Source organism: Myodes glareolus, chromosome 12 (assembly GCF_982192425.1).
Source record: "Myodes glareolus chromosome 12, mMyoGla1.1, whole genome shotgun sequence".
NCBI classification, from domain to species: domain Eukaryota; kingdom Metazoa; phylum Chordata; class Mammalia; order Rodentia; family Cricetidae; genus Myodes; species Myodes glareolus.
The window spans coordinates 74,057,711-74,068,200 of NC_142037.1; the positions used below are offsets into that span (position 1 = coordinate 74,057,711).

The 10,490-nt window shown below is 37.9% G+C and overlaps 1 pseudogene; it reads left to right on the top strand.

The window, feature by feature from the left end:
* The first annotated feature begins 502 nt into the window (after nucleotides 1–502).
* LOC148120292 (nuclear apoptosis-inducing factor 1 pseudogene) lies at nucleotides 503–1,490 on the top strand (annotated as a pseudogene).
* Nucleotides 1,491–10,490: the final 9,000 nt, after the last annotated feature.

Here is a 10,490-nt window from a genome sequence, read left to right on the forward strand (position 1 = left end):
ATCTATTTGCTTCCACAATAAATAAATTCTTATGAAAGAGCATTATTAAGATGCGAGCTCTTTTTTTATAAGCAGTTAGAGTGGCAAACTTTCCTGATTTACGTGATCTAAATTTTGTTGTCTCATCTCTAAATAATATGGAATTTACATCGTTTTATCAAGATAAATATTATTTATCTTTTAAAAACTCAGAAGTAGTCACAAACCTTCTGAGTACGACTATTCATTTTAATGCATGAAAAGCAATAATAATATGCCTTTTTTAAAGGATGTCATATATGACAAAGGTAAAAAAAATTAAGGCTGTACTAACGTCAGAAGTTAAATTTAAGTCTTTTACTTCTTCTCTCTAGCGTAAATAATAAGAATAAGAAACACACCTGCCTGTCCCCCTTTTTGGGGGTGGGGGGTGGGCGAGAGGCGAGGATGGAAAAGAAGAGAAGGGAAATTGGGGTTGTTAAGGGCATTATAATTTCTTTAAGAAGTGAGGCTAGGAGAGGCCATGGCTGTTTCAGCCAAGAAGAGGAAGATGAACTTTTCAGAGCGGGAGGTGGAGATCATCGTGGAAGAACTAGAGCTGAAGAAGCACCTGCTGGTGAACCACTTCAATGCTGGGGTCCCTCTGGCTGCCAAGAGTGCAGCCTGGCATGGCATACTGAGAAGAGTCAGCGCTGTGACCACCTGCCGTAGGGAGCTGCCCGAAGTCAAGAAGAAGTGGTCCGACCTCAAGACCGAAGTCCGCCGCAAAGTGGCCCAAGTCCGAGCTGCTGTAGAAGGTGGCGAGGCCCCAGGGCCCACAGAAGACGATGGAGCTGGTGGAAGTGGGACAGGCGGTGGCAGTGGTGGCAGAGGCACAGCCATAGCTCCAGTACTGCTGACCCCTATGCAACAGCGCATCTGCAACTTGCTGGGTGAGGCCATCAGCAGCCTGCCCAGTACCACAGAGATCCATCCCGTGGTCCTTGGACCCACGGCCACGGCAGCTGCAGCCACGGTCACCCTGACACAGATCCCCACTGAGGCCACCTTCCACGCCCTGGAGGAGGGAGTGGTGGAGTACTGCACAGCCGAGCCTCCTCAGCCCCTGCCGACCGAGGCCCCGGTGGAGATGATAACTCAGCATGCAGAGGCATCTGTTAAGCCGCAGGCACTTAAGAGCCGCAACGCCCTCAGTTTGGCCAAGCTCATCCAGGAGCAGCGGGTCACCAACCTCCACATAAAGGAGATCGCCCAGCACCTGGAGCAGCAGAATGACCTGCTGCAGATGATCCGGCGTTCCCAGGAGGTGCAGGCCTGCACCCAGGAGCGGCAGACCCAGGCCATGGAGGGCACCCAGGCGGCCCTGAGTGTCCTCATCCAGGTTCTCCGGCCCATGATTAAAGATTTCCGATGCTACCTGCAGAGTAACACACCCACCCCAGCCCCGGCCCCTGACCCTGGACAGGTGGCCCAGAATGGGCAGCCGGACAGCATCCTCCAGTGAAGGCAGAGGTCAAGCCAGCGCTCTGCCGTGATTGTAAGTGGTTTCTGTGAGTGGCTTCGAGTGGACCATGTGGCTAGCTCCCTCTTGGATAGATATTTGGGGCTTATTAGTCTGAGAAATGAAGGGAACTGGGAAAAGGAAATTGAGGGGCTCCCGGGACCCAGTGGAGCTGCCTTGTTAAAATCTGGGAGGTTTAGCTGGGATTGTGTGTGCTGGTGATATGCCGTATGTTGTCATGGTCTAAGGCTCAAGACTTCGCCCAGACTCCATCCAGGACAACTTTAAAGACAGACTGGTTCTCACTGGGGCCTGTCACAGCACAGGATCTTCAATGGGCTGCCCCACCTCAGGTACGTTACCTTTTCTAGTGCCATCCTGCCAGTGGCGCTGGCAGAAACGCAATAACACCCACAGAAGAATGTCTCCCAGCGCCACTGGGAAACCCCGGCCCTTTCTTCCTCCCACCGTGCCTCCATTCTCAGGGGACGCTCCTTACTCCTTTGGGCTGCCACCATCCTGGCACAGCCCAGCTCTTGGAAATGTCCCGAGACGCTTGCAGCCAGCCTGGTTCAGGAATGCTGTATGTGGTGGGGGAAGGGTTGGTCACTATCTTGTCTTCCATGACACCTCTGGGTAGCTGTTATATAGTTTTCCCCACCCCGGGCTTTGACCCAGGTGGGCTTCAGGTGCTGTCAGTTTGAAGGCAAACCCCGTGGACTCCTGTTTCCTGCTGCAGTGCACTTGAGGTGAACCGCTAGTTTTGACTTTATTTTAGTATTAGTTTTTTAGAGAGCTCACTTCTAGCCAGTCGTATTTATTCTATAGATGAACCCCTTCTGGGTGGGCTCCAGCCACTGTGGCCACCCTGTTTCCTCTCTGCTGGACCGCACATCTGAAACACAGTGCACATTAGAGCCCTGCTCAGCAGTACTCACTGCCCCTGCTCTGTTACTCAGTGCCTGGTGTATTGTCAATGCCCCCGACTGGATGATTGAATCCAAAGCAAGGACTGTCCTTGACTGTAAGAGGTGGGAGGGGAGGGGAAGGCAGAAAGTGGGGTGCTTTTAATTCTGTGCTCAAGCAGGACATAATCTCAGAGGGCTGAAGGACTTGTCTGTCTTTCCATCTTCTATCTGAAGCATTTACAAAAACCTCAGCCAGGCAGGTTTGCTGTTGAGTGCTGAGCCCTCATTCTCCCCACATCACCATCCCATTGCCATTTTGCGGCCCTAAGTGGGCCGCTCATGACCAGTTGCTACAGCAGAGCTCCAGGTCTTAGCCAAGCCGCCCTTCCAGGCGTGCACACACATGCTTGTGGTCCCAGGAAGAGATCCCCTGGGGACAGGAGGTGGCTACACACTGTCCCCTTCTCCAAGGAGGCCTGTGTAATGCCAGCTACAGAGAGGGGAAGGAGGCGGGACCCCTCACCCTGTGGAGCCTGTTGGGCCCAGCAGGGTTGCTGCAGGGACTTCCTAAAGATTTGTGACCCAGTTTGGCTCTTCTTTGGGGTTGGAAATCTGAGCCAATCTTGTATCTGTGCCATTTGTGTGTAAAGAGGAAGCCTAGATTACGTAAGCGAACTTGATCTTTCCAGGTCACAACATTAAATTAAAGAAATATCACTTTTTTATACACTTCTCTGTGTCTTTATTAATCACACATGGAAATAAACTATGGCCTCCCGCCTAAGTCTGGCCCACCACCTACTTTTTGTTCGTTTTGTATTGTTTTTGTGTTTTTGAGACAGGGTCTCACTGTGTCTCCCTGGCTGGCCTTCTGATAGCTAAAATTATGTTTTAAGTTTAAATTACTGTGCTTAAGAGGCCTATAAAATAAAAATGCCTCTAACCTGTAAGTCCCACTTACCCAAGGATGTAACTTCCTGGAATGCTGGGGGCTGTTGTTCATGGAAGATAACAAGCCACACTTTTTTTTTTTTTTGCTTCTGTAAACAAGCTTGGTTTCTCCTACTGCCCAGGATGTGTTTAATCACATATAGATAAGAGGTACGTAGGCAGGAAGTATGTATGTAGTCAGGATGTATGCTTGCCCCTGATTGGACGAAGGTGGGAAGTATATAGCCTTGTGGGTTGTGCCTTTCTATGCCCCTGTCTAATGTTCAGTGTCATACTCTGGGAATCCCAGGTATGGACCTGGCTGCTGTCCATCGTCCTGGCCAGTATTCAATTAAGCTCACTTCGAATTTGACTCAAAAAAAAAAAAAAAGAATAAGAAACACTTAAAGAAATCTTAACCATTAGTAAAATACTAAACAAAATTAATTTGTGATTTTGTTTTGCACCTCTCAGAATTACTGACATCAATAAAATAAATGATGGTTTATGCTGGTGGCGATGTGGACTAAAGAAACAATCATCAGATGCTCATAGGTGTGAAAACATATACAGCTCCTGCAGAAATCAGTGTGGCAGGAAATGTTCAGCATCCTTAGAGATCAGAGAAATGTAAATCAAAACAGTTGTGAGATACAATCTTACACCTGTCAGAATGGCTAAGAGCAAAAAAAAAAAAAAAAAAAACCACCAATGATAGCTAATGCTGAAGAGGATGGGGAATAAGCCGAACACTTCTTCGTTGCTGATGGGAATACAAACTTATACATCTACTTTGGAAATCAGTGTAACAGTTTCTCAGAAAATTGGGAATCCACCTACATCAGGATCTAGCAATACCCTTCTTGGGCATATACCCAAAATATGCTCAATCATACAGCAAAAGCATTTGTTCAACTATGTTCATAGCAGCATTATTTGTAATAGCTAGAACTGGGAAACAACCTAGATGCCCCTCTACCAAAGAATGGATAAAGAAATTGTGGCATGTTGACACATTGGAATACTACTCAACAGTAAAAAACAATGACATCTTGAATTCTGCATGCAAAGGGATGAAATTAGAAAACACTATCCTTATCCATTCTTCAGAAATTTGAACTATTCCATGCATCCTCTTAGATGCCAGTGACTGAAGCTGGATATCAACAACAACACAAACAACAGAAAGCTAATACACTCGTAAAAACATAACTATGCGTTACTAACTATAATCTGGGTAAGGACAGAACTAAATAATACTCAGCATACATGAATCTATATAACACAACAAAGCAGGGTTAAGAACAGGCAGTGGTGGTGCATGTCTTTAATTCCAGCATTGAAAAGCAAGAGGCAGGAGGATCTCTGTGAGTTTGAGACCAGCCTAATCTATAAGAGTTAGTTCCAGGACAGGTACCAAAGCTATACAGAGAAACTCTGTCCCAAAAAACTAACTAACTAACTAACTAACTAACTAACTAACTAACTAAACAAACAAAAGAAATGAGGGGCTAAGAGGAAAGTTTACACATGATCTCATTAAAAATTTAAGATATCTCAAATGAACAAATTAACAGCACATATGATATCTCTAGAACCTAAAGAAGTGTTCACAACTAGGAAGAATAGACAACAGGAAATAATCAAGCTGAGTGCTAAAAAAAACATAAAATAGAAACAAAGAAAACAATACAGGAAACAATAAAATCAAGAATTGATTCTTTGAGAAAAACCAAAAAGTTAGACAAATACATACCCAAACCAAATAAAAGTAGACAAGGAATATCAAAATAACAAATTCAGAAATGGAAAGGGGGACAAAACAGCAAATAATAAGGAAATGCAAAGAATCATAAGAATATACTACATTGAATCGGAAAGTATAAAATTAAATACATAGATAAATATATAAGCAAAGAAAAAGAGGAAAGAGTTTTACCATAGAATTCTACTAGAATTTCAAAGAAAATCTAATTTCAATGCTGCACAGAATACTCCACAAAACAGAGAAAGAACCCTTGCTCAGTACATTAAACAAAGCCATAGTTAGCCAGATAGCCAAAACACGTAAGAGAGATAATCACTGACCAGTTTCCTTTTCAACATAGATGTAAAAACATGTAAACACTTAGAAAGTGAAGTCAGGAACACCTCCCACAGTGAAGCAGATTTCATCCAGAAATTCAATGGTAGCTCACTATTTGATACATCAAATGAATTCAATTATGTAAAATAAGCATTATTACTTAAATATGTGAGGAAGGCCATCTAGGATTGACCATCATTTGTCTAGTGTGAATAATATAGAAATAAAGGAATGCACACTTCTCTGTGGCTAGTTGACTTTGATTTATTTTGCTATAGTGTGATTGGATCACATGGGAATTCTATTTTTGGTTTCTTTGAGGAAACCTTCTGTTAATTTCCACAGTACCTATGCCTGTTTTCATTGCCACTAGCATTGATTAATGATCCTTCTTTTTCCTGGACCCATGACCATTTGTTAATTATTATCTTGGTGATAGCTACTGTTCCTGAGGTGAGGTGGAATCTCAGAGAAGGTTTCATTCTTAATAGTCTAGTGTGTAAAGATAACAGGCAACTTTCTTTAAAATATTTATTGACGTATCTTTTACTTCTGCTTTAGAAAACTGCTTAGTTCATTTGTGAATCATCGGTGAATGATTTGGTTTGCTTCGGTGCTTAAGATTTAACTTCTTTATTCATGGTACATATTAATCTATTACTTTATTTGGTTTCTAATAATTTCTCTAGTTCAAATGATATTGACATGCAATGATTGACTTCTCTCAAATTGTTGGTGAAAAAAAATCACATAACTTCTTGATTTACAGCACAGTGAGAATTAACTTCCCCTATGTATTTCTCTTATTTTTAAGAGAATAATTTTTCACCTTTTCTAATATATCATGTATGTGTATATACGTATATAAACATAGGCATTAACTTACATATTCATTTGAATTTTCTGAAAATATTTATATATTTACATGCCCAGGTAGTTGCATATAAATTTTTATGTATATATATGTGTATGTATATATATACATACATATATATATACATCTTTAAAGATTTTTGAAGAAATTTTATTAGATACAAAGTACATAAAAAAGACACAAAATCAAACAGATGATTAAATTAACAAATTTATTCATTGCGTTAAATGTGTAATTGGATACAATACCTCCTTTTATTCTTGCTCATTATTATGCAATAGCAATTTCTTCACTATTTCTTTTTTATTTAAATATTTTGTATTTTTATACATCAACATTTGTTCTCTGATTCCAAATATAAGCAGATCGAATTATTTTTTTTAAAAAAAACCTCTTTCTCTAAAAGAAACTATCCATTCATTGTTAAATAGGATATATATACTCTTAGGATCTAGAGATGACTCCTAACAAGCTGAATTACACACTAGTTTGCTTCAGCACAGATGAAGAAAAGACTAATCCAAAATTACATTGATTTAAACTTCCTTTGATTTGCTTGCAACTTTGTGAATGATAGAATCTGTTTCCAAGAGATATTCCTGTTTTCTTCAAATTAACATCCTCAGCTTTTTGAAATGCCTAAGTGAGTGCAAATATAGAGAAAATATTGAAAAAATGGTTATATTGCTTTCAATACCAAAGTAGATGCAATTTCTAAATTCTACTGTTGTAACAAAAGTTATTGTCTTCAACACAGACTGTTTATTGTTGTTTTTGTTTGTTTGGTTTGGTTTATTTTTTAATCAAATAACTGCCCAGGTAAGTATTTTTCCAAGGCCTGAGAGCTTGTTAATTTAATAAAATGATATGACTGAGTGGCTGAATGGGTGGCTTACTGGCTGGCTGGCTGCATGATAGATGAATGGCTATGTCAAATATAATAGAAATTCATTCAATATACTTGAAAATATGTATATTTTGTTACTATCATGAACACATTTTCCAGATTCTCATTTTATTTCATCTCTTCCTTCCTTCTTTCTGACATTTTCAAGTGATTAACTTTGTCAGTATTTTCAGTTCCTGTTTGTCCTTTTTTTACTGTCTTTAAGAGGGAAAAAAATTTATGTGTTTCTGTTGAATAAAAGTAGGAATCAAAAGGTTTTTAAAGGGATATATCAATACAGCAGGTACACAAAATACCTTCGAAATGATGGTTATTTTAGAAATAAAAGACTCCAAGGTGTTTGACCAGAACAGACGACACATGATGAGGATGTTTTGTTAGTTCTCTCATCATTTAATACACTGATGCTAACATCAGCTAAAACAAGTTAGTTGCATTCGTTTTTTTCTTTGTTGGAAAGGTCAGCTACAGAGCTGAGGATGGGACTTGCCGATTAGAATTGGAGAGAGGAGTGATAGGTGGAGATCCATACTCAGCCTTCCTGCTTCCCTGGCAAGTGATGCTTGCAAATATCTTGATTCCTAGATTTTTGGTTCTGTAAGGTCAAGTCTAAAATTGTGTCTAAAATGCATAATCATGATGCACACTGATTTATCTTTCATAAGAAAAAGTACTTAATAACTGTCAGTTATGAGAATATATATAAAGATCTGGTTTTACATTAGCATATTGGACTAACGTCTATTCATAGAAAGCATTACATCATTAATTAGATCTATACTTTTAAATATAATGCTGAGTCGAGAAACATTACAGAAAAGTACACTTCATTTGATTCTCACAGCTAAGTGTCTAGATGTTTTTTTTTTCTTTTTCTTTTTCAAGACTTAGTTTCTCTGTAATAGTCTTGGCTACCCTAGAACTTACTTTGTAAACAAAGTTAGCCTTGTACAGAAGAACATCTTCCTGCCTCTGCCACCCCAGTGCTTGGATTTAAAAATGTGTGCTAACATGGACACCTTTTTTCTTTTATTAAAAACAAACCAACTAAACAAACAAACAAAACCACATTTTGATTATCCTATCCCTACATTTATGTGTCCTTATTGCCTTGTCATGGAACCATATAGTTCCATGAAACTGAAAAGCCATAGATTAATTTTATTTATGAACTGAAGGTCTCTAAATGTGGTAAATTATTGTTTAGCTCACCTGTTCAATTTTTCTTCCCGCCCTTCTTTGTTTTGACAAAATTATTGATTTTTTGATTAAGGTTTATGTTCTATGTGAACAACTCTTATTTTATCCAATGTCCTATTATTTAAAAGTGGTTAATGGGATATCTAAAATACTGGCTTATATGACTTTCTGGTATCCAATTGGGAAAAGTCATTTTCTAACTGTGACTATATTTTCTTCCTTACAATTATTGAAAATTTTAGAAGCTATCAGTAGTTTTATTTCTTTACTTTTATATTAAGAAATGTTTATAATATTATTAACATATTAATTAAAATAACACATTCGATAATTTTTCAATAATATTTATTAATCTACCTTAAAATCAAATCTCAAGTATATACCTTTTATGTGAGTAGAAAATCACAATTGACTATAGTATATATAGGCAGCAATTCTGGAGTCCTAAAATTATGGTTTTGTAAGTTCCAGTATCTTCATGATAGAAATATTGAGATGACACAAGAAAAATAGAATTTTTACTTTGAGTGATGTTCACTTTGGTGTATTAGCATATTGTTAAGGAGTAAAAATAATAACATAAAAATCATAGACTGAAATTTTAAAAGACATAATATTTAAAATTGAATTTTTTATACATTGAAATAGAGGTAGAACATGGAAGCATAGTCAGAAAATCTACCAAAATAGTTCAAGAATCAAAATTTAAAGAATGGGAATCATTATAGAAAAAATTATGAAATAAAACTAACATTTTCTCTTGAAGATAAGAATTTAAGAAGAACCTGTTTCTATTGATTAATTTCAGTAGTTAAGTGTTTAACTGTCTACCTCACTTTGCTCATGTAAGCAGAAGCTATGAATAGGCCCTGTCATCTGAGTGAGGAGAATTGAATTTGACTAGGGAGAGGGAATAGGTTTCTATACGGTAAATTGCCTCTTCGAGTACAATTATCTATTCAAGACATAAATTCAATACAATTCTCTTTGGTTTGCTTCTCTAAAGCATTTTCCCTCCATTCTTTTGTTCACCACAAATTTATTTACTCGTATTAAAATTACCTTCTTTTCAACCTTTGTAGATGTTTGAATTGAATACCAAAAGATTAAGTTCATACCCATTGAAAGATGAAGCCTTAACTAATCTTGTTTTTAAAATATAAATCTTTGTGTCAAGTTGGAAAATGTATTTTAGGGAACATGTGCTTATTTTAAGACTAATATTTTAATGTGAAATTAATGTTTATTTTTATATCTGTTTTATAATAGTCAGTTTTGCAGTAGTTACATTAAAAGCTTAATTTGAACAGGGATATTATTGAGGTCTGCTTTCAAAATAAAAAGATAACAGGAACCATATAGATACAGAGTTTATCCAAAATGTATAAAAACTGTGATTCCATCTCAAGTAAAATAGTCTACAATTTTAAATTCCTTTTATCCAGTTATAAGTAAAGAAATGCACCCACTCTCACCAATAAGGGAATGGAGGTTGATCTAGACTCATAGAGAACAAGAGACAAATGCTTAGAATAAGACCTCTGACTCCAGTAAACTTATTTCTGAGTAAAAGTACACTGCAAATATCAGTAAACTACAGAACACACAAAGGCTATTAACAAAGTTTTTTAAGACAACTTTTGGTTGTCTTCTTGATTACATCTGGAATTAACTAAAACAGAAACAAATAAGTAGACCCTTGAGGGACTAGTTTTCCAATTAAATCATTCAAACTGGGAAGACTCATTTTTAATCTTGATCTCTTGAAGAATAAAAATACACTTTTAATATGGACCATTCCTTCTGCTAGCAACATACATAAATTTTTTGGGAAAGATTGTTTGTTCTTTTTTCCAGCTTGCTTCACTCTTGCTAGAAAGTCAATTTCTTCACTGGCATTAGAACAAACTTCTTTGGGAGTCTGCTGTGTACTGAAAGCCAACTGAGATATCCAGTCTTGTGGGCACATGAATTACTGGGTTCTTTGCCATTCTGTTGGTAAACAGTCATTGTACTTGCTGGACTACAATCTGTAAGGCAAATCTCTGTTCTGAATATGTGTATATATGGGTAATCTGTATTTTTCTCTAGAGAACACAATCTAA